Source organism: Anabrus simplex, chromosome 4 (genome assembly GCF_040414725.1).
Source record: "Anabrus simplex isolate iqAnaSimp1 chromosome 4, ASM4041472v1, whole genome shotgun sequence".
Classification (NCBI taxonomy): domain Eukaryota; kingdom Metazoa; phylum Arthropoda; class Insecta; order Orthoptera; family Tettigoniidae; genus Anabrus; species Anabrus simplex.
In genome coordinates, this window is record NC_090268.1 from 161,693,229 (window position 1) to 161,711,997 (window position 18,769).

General features: G+C 41.9%; 1 pseudogene; it reads left to right on the forward strand.

Moving 5' to 3' along the window:
* Positions 1-15,697: 15,697 nt before the first annotated feature.
* LOC137500471 (uncharacterized) lies at positions 15,698-16,608 on the forward strand (annotated as a pseudogene).
* Positions 16,609-18,769: the final 2,161 nt, after the last annotated feature.

The window sequence follows — 18,769 nt, forward strand, 5'->3', positions numbered from 1 at the left end:
AGTTTGATAAGAATGAAAATTATATCGAATGTAACAGTTTCTTAAATATTCTAATACCTCTTTAGGGGGACGTAAATTACCAAAACTATCGAAGTAGTAGACATACGCACCTCGTTTACTGAACGCAACCCAGTGCGAACCAGATTTACTTATCGGATCTAAATTCAAAATACAACTCTCATTTTTACGAGAAATTTTCGGTAACGTATCTCGCATAAACACACCTCTGAAGTAGGGAATTTTTAAACGATATGCGTAACGATATAGATCTATGTTAGTTAATGCTCTATTCGGCAGACCTTCCATTGTCTTTTGTATGCTGGAGGATTTAAGTAAATGCCCTTTCCTTTGTTTCGAGTAGAAAGCCCTTTCCCACGCATCGCTTCTAGCATTCGATTGTGGCGCTTCATTTCTTTTAATTCTTCCTGTGCGGCTTTCGCCTTGTTAACAGCCGATGCTATGCCCGCAGCTCCACTTGCTAGACCGCCCAAGCCCGACAAGGCTGCAAATATCGGAAGGAGTGGAAGAAAGCCACCTTTCTTTTTTTACAGCATGTTGTCTTTTTTCGGTTTTACTCGTTCTCTTCGATGTTTTGATTTTCTTCTTCGTCTACCACCACCTACTTTAGTTTTCGCTTTCATAATACCCGTAACTGCTAGTGCAGCTGCTCTTTCTCCTAATGATGCGTCCTGAGAGTTTACACGAGACCAAGCCTTAGAGGCTAAGATTTCATCTGCTTCTTTCCTTCTGTTCTGGTCTTTGTATGTAGCGTAAGCGATATCGTGTTCTTTACATTCCTTATCTAATAGATTTATTCCTTGATCACCACGCTAAAGTCGTTTTTCTAACTTTGTCCCAGGTCTACAGAATTCATAACCTGGTATGTGCAATTCTACTGGTAAATTATCTATAGCTTTATTAAGAACTTTGCCTATTATTCCTCCTTTCCCTACTCGTTTACATGGAGCTGCTACAACGTTGCGTCTTCGACGCAGCATACTCAAATAAGAGCTCCTGCTATCAAGTGTGTTATTATATACGAATTACATTTTTACACGATGTGCAACTGTTGAGTACTAAAAATGTATGTAAGTTTATTTTTTATTTCTTTTTTTTGAAAGGTAGAAAGATATATATAAGAGAGATATTTTTCTGCTCTCCTCATTTTACAGCGACATGGCATACATTCCTCGTCCGTTAAATTTAAAATCTGAGGTAGATCGGATAAGGACTTTCGCTAGATGGCGTGTACCGTGGATAGACCCCGTAAGTTTAGCTAAAGCTGGATTTTACTTCACGGGATACCTAGACGCAGTTAAATGTATTTTTTGCGGAATCGAATTATTTTCGTGGGATAAAGATGATGATCCGTTAACAGAACATAGAAAATGGTCACCTTCTTGTCGGTATATGAGGGGTTGTGAAGTTGGCAACATATTATTAGATCCCTATAACAGGACAGCTCTTCCAGCACTTCTTAATACTACGTGTAGTGTGATGCACGAACCATTTTGGAACTAGATAAGTAAAACAGAAGGTAAAAAATGTTCGTGTTTATTTAGTAATCAACAATAACTTTAAGAAAAAAGAAATCCACTGTGCACTCGATCGTTGAAAATTATTATCATCAAAAGAAAGTGATGGTAAAGACAATAAAACAATCGATATCTTTACCTGTTGCAAATCTGAACGACACAAAACGTTCAGTAAGAAAGAAAAATAAACATAGTAAACTGTTGCCGGACACAATACGCGGTCTCATATGCGGACCATCGAATGCAGGGAAGACTAATGTAATGATTAATTTGTTACTGCAACCGAACGGGTTACGTTTTGAGAATGTGTATGTCTACTCAAAATCATTGTCGCAGAAGAAATATATTGAGCTAGAGAAGCTTTTAAAATCTATTAAAGAAATAAAATGTGAGTTTTACTCTGATCGTGAGCAAGTAATACCGCCAGAAAAAGCTCAAAGAAATTCCGTTTTTATTTTTGACGATGTAGCAAGCGACAAACAGCAGCACATGAAAGACTACTTTAGTAGAGGTCGACACCATATCGTGGATGTTTTTACTTATGTCAGACCTATTCCTGCATTCCCAAACAACTTATTAGAGACAACGCTAATTTCATTATTCTGTTTAAACAAGATGCAAGAAATCTTCGGCATGTCTACGACGATCACGTGAACACCGATATGAGTTACAACCAGTTCACTGATTTATGTTATCGTTGTTGGTCGCAGTCGAAATTCAGCTTTCTCGTTATCGATAAGGATAGCGAAATAAGCAAAGGTCGATATCGAAATGGATTCGATATATTTTATGTGATATAAATACGACAGTGTATACATTAACGAACTCATTTTCGAATTGTTGAGTAGAGAAAGAACATCACGATGGCATCAAACAACAGAACCAGTAACGTGTATGTAACGCGACCATCATCACGTCATGATATTGCTACTAAATCATATGTAGATGAAAAAAATTATGGTTAATACACATTACGTAACATCAACATCTGACGGAAACTTAAGTATTCATGGTAAACGTTTAAAGAACGTCGGCAATCCTATAAACATGGAGGATGCTTGTAATAAAAATTATGTGTTAAAAACCGTTAAGGACAGTATTAATAAAGAAGAAATACAACGTGACATTTTAGATCTTAAAAATGAAATACATGACATATGTGAACTAGAAGAGGATGCAGTTGATTTTAAGAACAAAAGGCTGAAAGGAATAGCTCCAGCGATGAATGGAAACGAAGCAGTTTCGCTTGACACAATGCGTACGCACACTAACCATGTGCAGAGAAATTTAGAGAAACGAGTTAACGACGTTTCTGCACGCATAGAATATGTTGATTCTCTTTTACGTGATATTGTGGATGATCACCTTCCTGTAACTGACAATAACCTCAACATGAACAACAAGAGAATATCGGGTGTGGCAGATCCAGAAGAGGAACAAGATGCAATTTCCCTTTTATTTTTAGAAAAGCATACAAAAGGTATAGACTACTACAACTGAATGACGATGGATCGATAGATATGCAAAATAAACGAGTAACAAACATCGGCAAACCTATTCATTCGACGGATGCGATTAATAAAGCATACCTGGAAAAACGTTCAGCAGCGCGTGAAGAACTCGAAAAACTGAAGAATGAAATAAGCAATCAACAGAAACTAAACGTTGATGTGGGTGGTACTTTGAGTATGGAAAATAAGCGAATTACTAACGTACATAATCCGTTAAATGAGAAGGATGTAGCAAATAAAATCTTTGTAGAACAGTATGCAGCTGCACGGAGAGAAGTTGACGAGTTAAAACTTGTCATATCTAAACTTCAGAAAAATTCTCTACCAGTAGAATCTAACGGAGAATTAAATATGAAGAACAAACGAATTACAAATGTTGATTCACCTATCCACGAGCAAGATGTTGTTACCAAACAGTATTTAGAAACGTTTGCTACTGCAAAAGAAGAGATTGAAGTGATGAAAAAGGAACTGCACAAAAAACCAAGAAAAGCTCTTTTTCAAATTAACAGTCTACCGTCAAATCAGTCACCAATATATATGTTACAAAACTGTCGCCTTATGTATAAGCTTCCCTACACGGGTACACTTACACCGTTAACAGTTTCACGTGGTTCTCTGGTATATGCGATGATTAATCACGTGAACAATCCAATCGAATTAGAAGTAGGTACACCAATTGCTGTAAAGGAAGGTGATGAAATTCAATTCCGCCTAAAAGATCCAGAACAATGGAATACTAACGATCTTCCGCTCCATATACTCTTTGATTATACTATATATGAGTAAAACAATAGACGTTACACTTCAGTTTAAAAAATGCAGGCGAACATAGTGGAAAAAAGTCGTGTAAAGGATAAACTAGCAAATTTAAGAAAAGATGTAAAAAAAATATAACTCTCTTAAAGCAGATATGGCTTTAAACCAACTAAAGTTAGAAGAAACATTTAAACCAATAACTGCACCATTAAATAAACTACATCAGCTTACAGTTAACTCGAATGGATTAAATGCAAAGAAAAATCGAAAATTAAATAGTTATATAAGTGATGAAGAAGAAGAAGAAGAATCAGAAGAAGAAGAAGAAGAAGAAGAAGAAGAAGAAGAAGAAGAAGAAGAAGAAACTCTGGACAGAAAGGTTACAACTCTCCTGCAAAATTATCTTAACCCACAATTGAGACACAAAGTTGATAGAATATTCGGGGTTCGAGTAGTTCATGGAGAACACTATTTAGGGAGTAAAAAAGTACTGTTTCGCGATAACAATCTTATAATTGACAATTTTAACTATCCTTTAACTGAAGGTCTCCTTGAATTAATATTTCAGAAACATCCGGACGCACAGTTGTATGATGATAAGGATCTGTCAGCTTACAGTCATATATTAAATTACACTAACGTGCACAGGAAACAGTATGACGCAGGCAAGCCAATGAGAGGCACGAAATCGCTCAAATTTCAACAAATTGTCAAGCCATTAGTAGAAGATGCAAAAGTGAAAAAAGGAAGGAGCACACCAAAATTTGTAAGTGTACACAAATACAAACGTACAGGAAGAGGATCAAAAGTAGCCAAGTGGAAAAATGAACATAGAAAGAAGATCGAATTAGTTCATTGGAATGATCCAAACAGTCTAGTGGAGAGACTGAAAAAGTTAATAGCATCTATAAGTGCTGGTCATTCGTCACACGAAAATGAAATCTTGTCAATCGAAGAAGAACTTCGAAAGTCGAGGTACATCGAATAAATGAACACTGCGCGGTGGGACGAACTTCCGTTCGCAAATATATTTAAAGCGGTTAGATTCTCAAAGGATATTTCAGTAATCTATGAAATTGGATGTGAAGACAGAAGAAGCAACTGGCAACAACTGGCTATAGATCGACTGCGATTCAAGAAACGAATAGACGACACAGAACGAATTCTTTTACCTATACTTTATGAACAATATCAGAGAAGAAATAGCGAAAGAACTCCACGCTCCAGTGCGAAAGAATTTTGAAAGACGGAGCGTTATTACCCTCGGAAGAGATGATTTACATCAAGCTGATCTTGTTGATATGTCTCTGTTTTCGAAAGTTAATAGTGGATATAAATACATGTTAACTGTTACTGATGTTTATTCAAAGTATGCCTGGGCAGTTCCACTTAAAACAAAAACAGGAAACGAAGTAGTGGAGAATATGGAACGCATCTATTCAAAATGTAAACGCTATCCAAAACATCTGCAAACTGACAGGGGAAAAGAATTTTATAATAAGATTTTTCAACAGTGGATTACAATAAGAAAAATTAAGCACTATTCGACAGGGAGCAGCTTGAAGGCAAGCGTAGTTGAACGCTTCAATCGAACACTGAAGCAGTGGATGTGGAGGAAATTCTCGGCGTGCGGATCATACCACTGGCTTCGCATGCTACCAAAACTATTAGATGAATATAATAATCGAAAACATCGTACGATTGGTATGAAACCTATAGACGTCACAAATAATCTACAACAACTTGCTACTGTGTACAAATTACGGGAAATGAAGAAAAAGAAGTCACCTTATCCACCAAAATTTAAAGTAGGTGACACAGTACGAATAAGTAAAATTAAGCGATATTTTACAAAGGGCTATACTCCTAATTGGAGTAATGAATTATTTACTGTAAGAAAAGTAAAAGAAACTTACTTGCTTTACGACTATCAAAATAAACCAATATTTGGTGCGTTCTATGAACAAGAACTGCAGAAGACAAAACATCCTAAAATATACCTCATTGATAAAATTTTAAGAAAGAACGACAAAGTTTTCGTATCGTGGCTAGGATTCGACGCCACGCATAATTCATGGATTCCGAAGGAATATGTATTCTAAAAAAATCAATAGTAAGTACGCTAGTATAATATATTTTTAACTTTTTACTCTAATGTCTGATAGATTTACCATCTTATAGTGTACTCTCTCTATTGTTGCAGACTTCCCTTGCTCAAGAAACTGTGCTGTTTGTTTTGTTGATGGCAACGTTGGACATTACCTCAAGCAAGAAGATATTTCCACCTCAACTCTGCATAATTAATTCGAAACATTTGTGTAACATGTATCTTAATAAATTATAATAAACAAAATTTAACTAAAGATAACCTCTTGTAATTTTTTTAATGAAAAATTAAACTCCCTCCTTTTCCTACTCCTTTACGTATCTGTGTTAGTGTGACGTAAAATAAATCGCTTTAATTAGTTTAGCCTCCTAAGAGCAGAAAAAAAAAGAAAGCAAGAAAAATATTTTTTTACACTCACCTATATCGGTTCAAATAAATTTAATTCTTCTTGTCTTACAGGCTCTTCTACTTGTTGTTCATCTACTATATTAAAGAAAAGATAATGTAAAATTAAAATCTTTCGCAATCCTACAGTAAACGAATTTCTTAAAATTAAAAAAGTTGAAACTCACCAATAACATCTTCGTTACTTTCTTCTATCATCGCTCGTAGCTCTGCTAATAACGCGCAGCAGAGAAAGTAATTAAATTTGTGAATTAAAAATAGGTGGAAATAAGGGCTATTGCGCCGTGATATAATGTCGGAGTACACACTAATAAAGAGCAGAAACTCTTCGTTAGTGAACTCCCTCATTCTATTCACAATAGCGCGTTCAAACGCACCCTCTACTTCTACAATATTATTTGATTCACATTCTTGTTTTAGTCTAATTACATCCAGCAGCGCTAGTATTTCTTCTAAAAGGCTACGTTGTACTGCTGACATTTCAAAACTTTAACGTAGCTACAGCAAGCGATTCGCAGTATATATACACGTTCTAACGGCGATATGTAATTTGAAGAAACAAAACTAGTTTCAAAAAACCTGCCTGGATACAACATCTGCTAGTAAGCTGCGTGGCGACCCGGACTTAAGTTTACGCATCCCTTTTTGTAGCCTTGACGAAACCGTGGTCAAAGCACGGCCATGACCAGCAATGACCGCGAAAGAAGTAAGGCGTTAACCGGTTTATGCGAAAGCTGCTTGCAGGAAACATCCGGGATAGATATACACTACAAAGGAATGTTCTGCTTCAAACATGTGTCTACAAAATAATAATTTTACGCACAATAAAGTCACGTCTGGTAATATAATGAGAGATTATCTTACACCTAGCATTACAATTTTTATATAAAACAAGTGAATTCGCTCACATCTAGAAGAGTGCAAGTTCGATCCTCCTCGTTGGCAATCATAAAATTATTCTCTCTAGTTCGCTATTTTCACACTAGGCAACTGCTAAGGGAAGTGTACCTTAAAGCTAACTGGACTATACGCCCTGTGACGTAATGTTAACTGTAGCACACTATTTAAAAAAGTGTGTGAATAAATATTAAGGTATTGTCTTTGTTGGCAACAGTGTGTGCGTGTCATCAGTCATGGAGCGACAAGTAAAGAATGAGTTTGGTGAGAAGAGAAACCGTAACACTAACATCCAGTGTAAATGTGAACTTTGTACACCAAATATTAAACCTGATCCTTTACGTACAATATATTTCTCACTAGTAAGTGAGGCTATTACATCATACTATACACATGGCAGTTTACTTCGAATGCCACAACATCTAATTCGCTATTTACCATCTGGGTTTCTCTCAACATATGCCGCTAAAGATTTAGATGAAGCATGGGAGAAGCTACCCTACTATGTAAAAGCAAAACTGGAAATAGCAGTCTGCAGCCCATGTGTCAGACATTATTGCTACAGAGGACAGGATGAAGTTGATGGTTTTGACGGACCGAATCCAATGATTAAAGACTGTGAAGCATGTAAGAAAGAATTTAATCATGTATTTTGAACTAACAGGTAAATAAAACAGTGTGATGTTCCACTTATTATTCGAGTTGCTTGAATAATTCATCCTAACCTATATATGCATACACATATTTTTTTTGTTTTTACACCAACCAAATGCTATAACCTTGAATCCTTTACCAGATTTTATTTTTTCTATCATCAAATCACCAACCTGTGTAGGTGTGACAAATTATAGCTTTCACTCACACAGTCTCAATTCAGAGGTTGATTAAGAAATAATTCGTAATATTTTATTTTAAAAGAAACCATGCTTTACAGTTTTTCAACCAATATTTCGGCTACGTGGCAGCACGTTCTTTTGTTTTGTTAAAACACTGTCGTGTTTGATGTCTTTGTTCACTGAAGTTCTTTGCTGTTGTTCTTTGCGGTGAATTCACGCGCCCCTAACTGGTTCATTAGACGATTTATTATTTCATCTTCCGTGCTAAACATATATATTCGATATAATTTTTGATGAGATAGCACATCATGTGTTAGCCTAACTAATTTATTCGTTCAGAGATCATAATGCATTTTTTGTGTTAGCCATCTTGGACAAAGATAATAAGAAATCACAGACATGACACTCTCATGTATGGGCTGTTTGACCTCGAAGAGTACAAATTGTTGCCGACGTATCCAACAAAAATGGCGAGATGTTTTTGTTTTATTCCGTATGTAAAAATTCATATTATCGCGTTCGTAACAACGGAATGTCTTAATCAACCTCTGATTTCAGACTTTATCCGAGTTTTTTAAATTAGTTTTTAACTAGTACAATGATATTTCATAGAGAACATTTATTGATGTAAGGTTAGTAAACAGTGTGTGTGTGTGTGTGTGTGTGTGTGTGTGTGTGTGTGTGTGTGTGTGTGTGTGTGTGTCTAACGTCAAGATTTTACAGCTAGATGTGTTTTCTGTCGAAAAATAATTAAAAGGTAAGTAGTCGAAGGAAAAAACTATTTTATTAAACTAAGCACTTTTTGTCTCAACCTTCACTGCTCACCAGTTGGCTAGAGTCGTTAGTAGCTAACCTTCAACAGACCAGTAAGCAGGAGGAGAGGAACGATTCTTTTTTACAAAAAAAAATCTCATATCCTGTTCACCTTTCGCCACCAAGTAACCTTGTAAAGCAAATCCAGTTGCTGCAATTATTTAACATGTAGCTGTCTCACCTTGAGCAGTGAGAGGAACTCCAGCAAGTAACTTTTAGAAGCAAATCTACTCACAGGACCTTACCTTTCAAGAAATATTTACTTCTTACATAAAGACCTCTGGGTAAGTGTAGTTAACATTTCCTACATGCACCCTATCAAGTAAAAGAACTCTGCAAAAAATATATATATATATATAAATTTAGTACCATATCTAACATGATGATTTATGTCTAAATGTCTTTCCTGTCACCAACATAATCAATTTAAGAGGTAATCACATAGGCAAGTAGGGTAGATTTTTTTTCTTTGCTAATTGAACTAAGCAGTTAATTACACTCAATAGAGGTTCTACTTACTACTAGAAGAGTAAGGTTAATAGTGAACGTGTTTTGCTCTTACAATACCTTTCAGTAAAAAGATACTCAATTACGCACTATAACAAGTGATGTTACCTATCACGCCCACGCATAGCAGTAGAGAGCTACCGTAAGGAGCGACATTCCACACTTGTGTGTAGCCTTGACAGCGAGAGGCGCCCCCCCCGCACGTGCCTTGGCAAGTGAGAGGCCCCTTCAGGGGGAGAGGAAGCGCACGGGCATGCGCAGTGGCTGCCGCTGGTCCAGAATTCTTCTCTCGCAGCGCTGGTCCAGAATTCTTCTTTTATATCTACTCATGGTATTTGTCATTTTGGGGTACTAATCAAAAGTAGCGAAGACTCACGGTGTTCCACACAAGATGGTACTACTCACAAGTATTGTACTTGGTACAGGTAATGCAGACCTATGGTGTTTCGCACACAATGGCGCCACCTACAGCCAACGCAAACCGATGAGTTTCCTCGCCTAGGTGTACTAGTCACGGGTGCCGGTCCCAAGGGCCCCGTGGTGTTCCTCACATAGTGAGTTCTAATCACAGGCAACGCAGACCCACGGTGTCGCTCATATAGTGGTACAACTCACAGGCTACGCCCAGACCCGCGGTGTTGCCCACATGGGTACAACGCACGGGTACTGGAATCCACCAGGCCAGGCTTTTTACTGCAACGAATCACAAACCTATTTCGTACCAAGTTAGTGATACTACTCAAAAGTACATGCAACCCATGGTGTTCCCCGCATGATGGTACGAATCAAGAGTAGTTTCATGGTTCCAATTCAATCATCCCTTGGTCGCCCCTTGTAGTCGCCTCTTACGACAGGCAGGGGATACCGCGGGCGTATTCTACATGTGCGTCCCCCACCCACAGGGGTAGTGTGTTTGGTCCGCGAGAGGTATTTTATTTCCCTCAAGTCCGCCGGCAAGCCGATTAGGACCCCCCTATCCGCCACCTGGGACGCGCCACGTGGGAGTATCACCTCTCCCCCTGCTACGCCTGCGCAGCAGATTCCTGGATTCTCGAGAGAAACTAACTGCCCATGGGTTGTCGACTGCGCATGTACCAGCACTACGAAATACATAATTAGCAACAAAAACTCTTAAGCCATCCTCCTTAAAACGGAACTGGTTCCATTATAATTCACCACGTAGGACGGCCGTACTTTCCTCTAAGTAGGGTTGGAGAAATCTACCCGAGCGCGTGTAAACGGCGGGAGTAGATGGAACTCTCTTCTACAGGTCATAGATCTCGGGGAGGCTCGTCGTTTGAGGTGTCGGGCATGTAAGTCCTAGTATCCGAGATGAAGCGTACGTTATTTGCTCTAGGACCCCGGTAACATCCTAGCGGTGATGAGGTTAATAACCTTACCCACCAGCTGAGGAAAAAAAAAAGAAGGAAGAGAGAGAGAGAGAGAGAGAGAGCCTGGTGTGAAGGTTGCTATTGTGTCCGCCCCAAATGGGTAGATTAAGCGAACACAAGAGAGAACAAGGGGGAAAGTGAAACAACAAGTCACAGTACATCAAACAAATTCAAGGATAAAAACAACACCAGCAAACAACATGATACTAAAATTACGCAAAAGGAAGAAAATGGAGACACTTACCCAAAACGTGGAGAAAAAGCGGCTTAAGGCCCGAGGACACCCAAACAAAGAAATAGTTGCAGCGCTGCACCAAATGTGGTAAATGAAAACCAACTTTTAAGTGATATGAAAGAAAACTTTAATAGACATTTAAATGAGAGGTAACATTTCAAAAGATAATATCTGGAGTGGACCTAGGTTCATCATTAAGTCAGATAATACCTTGAACCAGATTGTTTAAAAGAATGTAAATACTCGATTAACAGTAATTGGATTAACTTGCAAGAAATTAATATGATTAGTAAATAAATAGCCAACAAGGCAGCTTTAAATAAGAAAATGTAGACTTCATTTAACAAATAATAAAGGAACTAATCCGTAAATATCAACAAGGAAAAAAACAACAGTGACCTCCATACCTCAAACAAGATAATTAAAATATTGATTTAAATGTGATCGATCACGCGTTTAAGAGAAAAACAAATACCATGCTTAGTAAACAATCCGTAGTTCCATGACCTTTAGGCCGGTTGCCTTTTAACTTTACCACAATTCGTTCCAATTTCTACCAAGGGCAATTTCCAAGGGCACACGAAAATAAAGGTAGAAGTTACACATTTCGCCCAGACAAGGAACGAGACGAAACGACAAAGAGGTTGGCCGAAATAAATCACTTTATATGAAAGAAATGCCAACGATGCCAGGCAACAAAAATATTTCCATCCAAGAAGCACACACGAACCAACAACAATCCCCGGTAAAAACAAAAGCCCCCAACAATTACCCAAACACACGTTGCCATAGTAACGGACAAGCAAAGCACCGTCTACAAATGAGAAGTAAAACCAACGGTTTTAAATTAAAAATAAAACAGAGATCCCAGAAACAAAGCAGAAAAATCAAAGTAAGGAGAAATAAATCCCAGAAGGCAAGGAACCCGAAGCAAAGCTATCCCCGCTACCTTGGACACAGCGCCTTGGTTCACACCTTATGGTACAATAAAGTGCAAAAAAAAAAAATTTACTTAATTTTAAGATAAACATACTAATTTCTTTCACCGTGCGAACTGCATTCTAAAATGATTAATTGCCGAAACCGTTTCCTATGGTTCACAGACGCACACGATATCCAGCACAAATTTCGAAGAGGAAGTCTTAATCCAAATATTATTATTATTATTATTATTACAGTTATCTTGAAGTACGCCGAAACACATAAATCTTCTTGCTTCCCCAGAATTACTTTAATCCAAAACAGTTACATACCTTTGAGTCCAGAAAAATTGAGAAGTTCAAACCTGGTCATTGTTATTGAAGACCGGTAACCACGGGGCCGTGAACTAAAGTTGTTCACCAAGGATCCTGGAGAATTATCGTAGCAAAAACATAGTCCAATGAAACAGTAGGAGGCCAGCAACTAATGGAATAAGGGATAATCCCTCTTAAGTTGGATTTCACGGGGGTTTCAGCACAACCACTCGCCGCATAGCGGAACACACACATTCACGTCTATCCATGGCGGGTACAGGACGCCGACTCCCTCGGAAGTAGTTGCTAGGAGTCAACAGTAGACTCGCGTCACACCACTCGCGCACGCGCAGTAGGCGCAGACCAATACTCCGTTCAGCAGCGCGCGGCATACCATAACAAAGGGGATATTGGCGAAAGCCGATTGACATAGAATTTCCAAATGGCAACACACACACGCCAGTTCGAAAAGGTTATAGGGGGAGTCTTAAACTATTTAATACTGTCTCAACCCCCAACGGGTGTGTGTCTTCAGCACCTGTTGGCCAAAGGGGTCGATGGTCAGGGCGGGCACAATGTGCCTTGTCATCTGCACAAGCCTACTGCTGGAAAGTCACCCCAAGTCCCTACCTGTGGGTCCGGTCCTTGAGCAAGACCACCCGGGCGCGGATAAAATCCCATTCATTGCTCGGGATGAACTGAACAGGAGGGTAAACACCCAGTCATGGGGAAGGGCTCTTTGGGGCTAATCCCTCCTTAGAGTGGAGAGAATGATTGCGCGCAATCAAATGATTCCTCAAAGGGCCTCGGATTCGGTCGTGTCAGGTCCCGCACACCGTCTAAGCCGGCAGGGGACCATTGATGACAACCAGGGCGAGTCACCGGTCTACGTTGATGTTCCCTTCAATATAACTGATTGTCCCGTATGTCTCCGCGGGACGAAGGAAACATACAAGGGACTGAGCATTAATGATTATGTGGCTCATCTTAAAACTAAGCATGCTTCCTTGAAGATTTTATATCGTTGCACGTCTTGCCAGAAGGCGTATGTTGGTAAGCATGCTGCTCAGACCCATATTCCCAAGTGCACGGGCCCGCCCAAACCCGTGACACTTCCATACTCATGCTCAGAGTGTAAAATGGAATTTGCTACACAAAGAGGTCTATCCCAACACTAGCGCCATACTCATCCGGCACTCAGAAACTTGAGGTGTAAGGATCCCGTTCCCAGCACGAAGCCCCGCCTTGCCGCAGGCAGTGGGAAAGAGAGCAAGTTCACTGCTGAGGAACTTGCGAAAATGTACACACTCGAGCGGGATCAAAGAGGGAATCCGGATCTAAAAAGACTCATGTTTGAGTCATTGGGAACTAAGACCAAAAAGCAAATAAGTGATAAGCGATGTCAGCCCGCTTATCAAAGGGCTAGGGATGATTTCCTTCTCAGGAATCAGGCCATCCCTCCAATCGCTTGTGGGGGAACGCCCGAGCGCAGTCAGTCGCCATGCGCTAACACCCCAACGGGCGTTCAACCTATCACTTCGCCAGGTGGGAGGGATGTACAGACTCCCCCTGGCGTCCCCATTGGGGATATTTCAGGCGAAGGACCATCTCAGCAGGGTCCAGTAATATCTACCATCCGGGAGGAAGTATCTGGGGTGGAAGAGAATCAGGGTTCTCACGATATTACTCTCATGGGGAAGCCTTCTACACCCCCCATGGATTCGACGAGTGTCCCTGTAGAAGATGAACCCCAGATCTCCGTTGAGGATCCTCGCCCCCGGTTAGAGGCATCTTGGCGGAAGATGCTTCTAGATCAGATTAAGGAAGGGGACCTTAAATCTGGTCCGGGACTGCCGGGAGCACGGGAACCACTACGTCTGCTGAGAGAGGCGGCCAGCGGTGTGGATATCACACAGGGAACTGTAGATACTGTATAAACCGCGGTCGTCGAATTTCTCTCACAAGAAAGCAAGCTGAACGATCCCGTCCAGGATGGAGCTTCTTCCCGCAATAGGAAGAAAAAGAAATCCGCCACGAAAAAGGTGCGAGTTAAAAGATATAATTATGCTCGCACCCAGGACCTCTACAAGAAGGATCCCGGCCTTCTTGCAAAGCACGTCAGGTTGGGCACGGATCATACCCACCCACGTGTCCAACCGATAGCCAGGTCTGACATTTTGGACATGTACAGTGCACTGTGGGGAACCATTGTACCGACCAGGCTAAAAGACTCTGCCGATGGGCCACCCTTGGGGCTCGACACTTTTCCTCCCATTGTGGTGGCAGACGTTAGTAAACGCCTCGGCAGAGTGAAGGGGTCCACAGCCGCAGGACCAGACAAGTTAACTAAAGCGGCCTTGTCTGGCAAATCACAAGTTTGGCTCATTACCGGGTTGTATAATCTAGTGCTGGCCTCCGGTCATCTGCCGACCGCTTGGAGGGACAATCGTATCACGTTGATCCTCAAAGAGGGCAAAGACCCTAACAACGTATCTGACTCTCGGCCAATCACAATCAGTTCCCTCCTCAGTAGGCTCTTCTGGGGGATTGTTGATCAAAGGCTGAGGAGCGTGGTCAAATTTAACCCTAGGCAGTAGGGTTTTGTGGCGGAGGCCAATGTCCAAATTTTCGACCAGCTGAACCGTCTAATGAAAACTGAGACGGGCGGCGTGGGACTGGTACTGGATATATCCAAGGCTTTCGATACAGTTCCACACGCGGCCATTGGACATGCACTTCGACGAAAAGGGGTCCCTGAACCCCTGGTCGCGTTGGTCGAAGCTAGCTACCGTGATGTTCGCACAACAATACCCCATCCTGGGGGCGACATCACGATAAATCTCCAACGAGGCGTTAAGCAAGGGGATCCCTTGTCACCCCTGCTTTTCAATCTAATTATGGAACCACTTTTGGAACGGTTGGAGACCATGCCGGGAATCCCACTTTTGGGAGGGCAAATTGTATCTTGCCTGGCCTTCGCCGATGACCTTGTTATTGTGGCATCGGACCCCCCGAAGGCACAAAATCTTCTAGATGAAGTCGTCGACTTTTTCGGCGCTCATGGTATGTCCTTATCGACTCACAAGTCATGGGCACACCAGATTGTTAGAACAAGAGACTTCTGGTATCTAGAAGATCCCGGCATGGAAGAGCAAGGAGTACGCATCCGTGTTGCCACAGCGGATGATGGCTTTACCTACCTGGGGGTACGGTACTCCATCTGGTCCGGCATCGACCTGAGCGCACTCAGGATCAATATCCGTGCTATTACGGAGAGGGTCGAACGCCTCGCCCTTAAGCCGCACTTGTTGTAGACTTACCTAGTCCCCGGATTCCTTCATCAGCTGGTAATAGCTATACCAGGGATCTCTCGCCTCAAGGAGATCGACCAGGAGCTGAGGGTATCCATTAAGCGTTTAATGCACCTTCCACAGTCAATTTTTAATGGGGTGATATACTGTGGAAGGGGAGATGGGGGACTAGGTTTCCCGAGGTTACAAAACCTTGTACCTCGAGTGGCACTTTCAATGGGGCTCCGTTTTCAGAATTCTACGGACCCCGTTGTAGTAGCTCTGTCGGGATGCAAAAGTACTACTGCGAATCTCCGTAGGCTTGCGCATTCCGTGCGACTTCCATTTCCCTACACAGAACGGGATGTGCGGCAATTCAAAACCCGTGCTGTGAAGACAGAGCTACGAACGTGGAAGGAGCTTGAGGCTCAGGGCAGGGCTGTGCCGTCCCTCACCGGCGATAAGATAGGCAATTCCTTCCTCAGGGATCCTACCTTATTAAAGCCAACTAGATTTATTACTGCTCTGCAGCTACGGACGAACACCGCAGGTGACAAAGCCAGCCTGAACCGAGCTCGTCCACAGGAGGATCTGCGATGCCGCCAATGTAGGCTCAAGAAGGAGACCTTGGCCTACATTCTCGGGGAGTGCACTAGCACTCGACCCGCGCGGATCCACCGTCACGATGAGATCAGGGATCTCATCGAAACCCAGGTAGTGAGGGAAGAGGCAGTAGAAGTATCAAAGGAACTTGGTCGTGAAGAACCGGGAAGGGGTCTTCGTGGTCGATGTAACAGTCCGCCACGAGGATGGAGACTACCTCCGTCGTGCTAGGGATGAGAAAGTGCGCAAATATCGCGGTCTACTGCCTCAACTCCGAACCTTGTTCGGAGTAGCTAGTGGGGACGTGTTGCCAATTGTAGTTGGCACACGAGGGGCCATGCCGAAGACAACCTTAAAGGCTCTTAAACGCCTAGGGATTGTCCAGATCGGCACTCTGAGGACCATCTCTCTAATGGCTTTAAGATCCTTCATAGAGATGTATCACGGCTTCATGGATTATGACCGGTTTTATTCTCCCCCATGATACCCGGGCCCCGTTCCCTGCAAGTCGGCCCAGCCGTCATTCCTTGCATCTAAAAAGACGAAGGGGATCTTTAAGATCGTGAAATTGTCTTAGCTTTTGCTTTGGCAATGGTTTAATCTTTAAACCAAATCAAGCGACATGTTGATATCCTTCAACGAGATCACTATTTCCCACTTCTAACAAAAATAAAATGATGCTCGAAGGAATGGCGTGCGAGTCCGTAAGGCATTTTACACCTTACGGGCGGCGGGTGACCGTGGGAGCGGTCAGATGGGTACCTCCGCGTAGGTTTTCCCTGGGCAATGTTCCACTCTTCTCTCCACACCTCTCCTGGAGTGGAATAGCCAAACCCCATTTTCCGTAAGGAACCCGCTTGCCTAATTCTCCCAAGATAATCCTCTACTCCCGCCTTGGCTGTGGGAGGCCGGCCGCTACGACAGGCGGACTCGTTAGTTCTGATAGACGTGCGGCGAAATGTGAGTCAGCCTCACGTCTGATCTATACTCACGACAGGGCACCTCGTCCTCCTGAGTGGGAAATGAGGGAAGTTTCACCGGTGGGTGACTGGTGGTAGGGTATGCGAGCACGGATAAGCGGCGGGAGTAGACGGGACTCTCTTAAGGTACGCGAGGGATGTAAACGCTGTAAGCGCGATAAACAAAGGGAGTACTGCCTTCATCTCTGGTGCAAAGGTGGCCTGGCGTAGAGCTAACGACATTGTAGCATTCGGGGCCAGAGTGTAGCTCGGTTGATCTTAAGGGACCCGAGTAGCCCTGCCTATCTTAATGGAAGTAACAATAGGAGTAACAATGACTCTCTCCTTAGACGCTCGTCGCTTGAGGTGTCGGTCCTATGGACTAGTATCCGAGACGAAGTGTAAAAGCGCAAGGCTACTGACTGGAGTACAAAAGCAAAAAGATGGATGCTCAAGAGCTCGATGAGGACCATTGGAACCGGGAGAGTAAAATCAGAAAGAGAGCCAATGACAACAAAAAAACCCGAAATGGGACACCAATGGAGGTGAATGGAAACAATATGTAAACTCAAGCCTAAAGACATTGAACCATTCTGTTCATTGGGACAATTGTATTAATTTGAGTATTGGATATTGGAAGCACACTAGGCCACCCACGAAGCCAATGTCTTACAGTATATGTCATAAAGGGGTCCAGAAGAAGCGTTCTTATGTGAAGTGAGCGCGAGTGTTATTATGAGAAATCTCCAGAACTCATTAAAAGGAGTTATGTCCCAAGCCAAGCCTCTTGATGAAGATTGGGGACGCTTCCCAGATCCCGGCTAAACTTATTATTGGAGGGAAGAAAGAAATAAATTAATATCTTTGGTTACGGAAGAGTTGCATTGGATTTGAGACAAGAATTGCAACCTGTATTATTTCTGCTTTATTTTGATATGCATTAGGGCTGCATTCATTAATGCATTCGCTAATTAGAGCTCATGATATAATTAATGCGGGGAAAATTTCCCGGGCGCGCTAAGAGTGCACGCAGCCAAGCGGCTTGATGACGCTATCCGGAATTATAAATTAAGGCCGCCGGGCAGATCAGGGTCATTCTTGGACCAAAAGGGTGTCTGAACGAGTCGTCATACTGCGTGTTGGTACTGAGAACAACGCTTTGTCTTCGAGCGACACCTACTACCCGTACTGCTATTTCTGCAAGGAAGTAAGTAATCAACTTGAATATTCAGCTGAATTTAAGATTTTACCTGTGAGAATATGCTATGGGGAGATGAGATAGTGCTTATAAGAGACTAATGAACTAGTAGCTTCATATTTTTATGAGGTCAAGGTATTACGGACGAAAGGCTAGAATTAATATTGGCTCAGGTTAGGAATTATGAAACTATATGTTGTCCGTGTGATAGGGTGAAAGAACAGTGACTGAGAGAAGTGAAGAAACTATTGTGTACCAGGTTAAAACTCTGAACGAGACTTGGTCAATGTGACGTGTGAGACACGATTGTAATGGAGACAGGCATCGAGTTTGGACAGTCTGTAATATATGAATTTATTTTCAGTTACCCCAGCATCAAGTCAGTACGAGTGTTTGACATCGTCATTGCAAGGAAGTCACAACCAGGAGCTGAAGCCAACACGACAACGGGCATCGATCCAGGAACGTTGGGAGCACCTGATCAGCAC